Source organism: Pteropus vampyrus, unplaced genomic scaffold (genome assembly GCF_000151845.1).
Source record: "Pteropus vampyrus isolate Shadow unplaced genomic scaffold, Pvam_2.0 Scaffold333, whole genome shotgun sequence".
In the NCBI taxonomy this organism is placed as follows: Eukaryota; Metazoa; Chordata; class Mammalia; order Chiroptera; family Pteropodidae; genus Pteropus; species Pteropus vampyrus.
Window position 1 is genome coordinate 490,482 of NW_011889114.1, and position 1,970 is coordinate 492,451.

Consider the following 1,970-nt stretch of genomic DNA (forward strand, 5'->3'; position numbering starts at 1 on the left):
TCAAAACGAGGGGAATAAAAGTGTTGGGAGGATGTGGAGCTATCACAACCCTCATACACCGTCGGGGGTGTAAATGAGTGCAGCCAATATGGAAAACGGTTTTGTGTTTCCTAAGTTGTACATAGAATTACTATATGACCACTCCCAGGTATATACCCAAAAGAATGGAAAACAGGTATTTAAACAATAACTTGTACACAAATGTTTACAGCAGCACTATTCACAAGAGCCAAAAGCGGAAACAACCAAAAATATTCATCAGTGGATGAATGAATAAACAAAATGTGGTCCTGCCATACAATGGAATATTATTCAGCCATAAAAGAACAAAAAGTCCTGATCTGTGCTACGGGAACCTTGAAAACATGACGCTAGTGTAAGAGGCAGACACATTAGGTCACACATTGTAGGATCTCATTCATATGAACTGTCCAGAATTGGCAAATCTATAGAGACGGAAAGCAGATCAGTGGCAGCCAAGGGCTGGGGGAGGGCGGCGGGGAGGGGGGCAGGGGAAGGAATGAGGGGCGACCGCTAGATGGACACAGGGTTTCTTTTCAGGGAGCTGGAAAAGTTCTGGAATTAGGTAGTAGTGAATGTTCTTGACTCCGCTGTGTCATACATACACTTTGGTACATTTTATGTTATAAACATTTTTTTAAAATTTAAAATATAAAACATTTCAAGAAAGCAGAGGTGCTGATTACATACGATTTAGAAAATAATGCATATGGCAGTGCACACAAGGAAGGGGCCGGCGGAAAGACAGAATGGGAGGTCTGGGAGGTGGCAGTGAGCGAGGTCCGGTCCATGCACCAGCTCTGCAGAGATTACTGAGCTCTCACAGGTCTGTTCGGGATACAGACCCACCCTCTACCCCTCAGGGTAGACAGGGCTGGGAGGGGGCGGCGGGAGCCCAGAGTAGGCGTCTGACCCAGCCTGGGGTTCGGGAAGACTTCCCAGAGGAAGGAGAGAAGGATAAAGAGCAGTTTGATAGGAAAAGCACAGGGAGAGCAGTGTTGATTTCCCGGGTCTAGAGTAGACAGGCAGCCTGGAGCTTCTGAAACACAAGTCGGCCTAGGCACTACCCCCCACTCCTGATCGGAACCCTCCTGTGGCTCCCTAGTGCCCTTGGGGGAGGCCACATTCCACAGCTTGGCATCGGTCCCTTCAACATGCACTCCCCACTCACCTGCTCTGTGCCCCGCCCTGTGCAGGCAAAGCTGGGGACACAGTGGTAATGAGATGGCCCCAGCCCTGTCCTGGGGCGGGGGAGGCTCACATCCCAGTGGGGGAGATAGACATAAAACAAAGCATCTCCCGTGGTGTGACAGATGTGGCCTGGTGGCTGCTTAGGGAGGTCAAGTGGAGTTAACCGGTCCTGGGGGGGTGGGGAGGGGGGAGGGCTTCCCAACTTCTATAATTCCTAAAGGACTATTTCACAATTTTTGCTCCTCTAGGGTTTGTTCCTTTAATTTATTCTTTTAACCAACTTTGTTTTTCTTTTTCCTGAAACGCGTTCCCAGGGGACTCCCTTAGGCTCACCCTAAGCAGCAACAGTCATGAAGTCACGTGTGTGTTAGGCTGGGTACTTTTTGCCCCCTAATGTGCATTAAAATAAAATGCATGACCATCAAAAGAAGCCATCTGGAAATTATCGCCGATGCTGACTCTGGGGATTGGGGGAAACCTCCCGGAAGGAAGTTGATCGTAAGCTAAGACTTGCGAGGTGAGGAGAGTTAGTCAGACAAGGGTGGGGGGGCGGAACAGGTGCAAAGGTCCAGGGACAGTGCCCGGCGACAGAGGCAGGCCCGGCTGCTGCCTCCGTCGGGAGCCTGGCTGGGACAGGCTGGGAGAGGCCGAGGTGGTCTTGCAGGTACACCAGGGATTTGAGGGTTGATCCCAAAGGCAATCCACTGTCATCGAAGCATTAGTTGTCATTGCCGTTACTTTTAATGGCTATACACGTC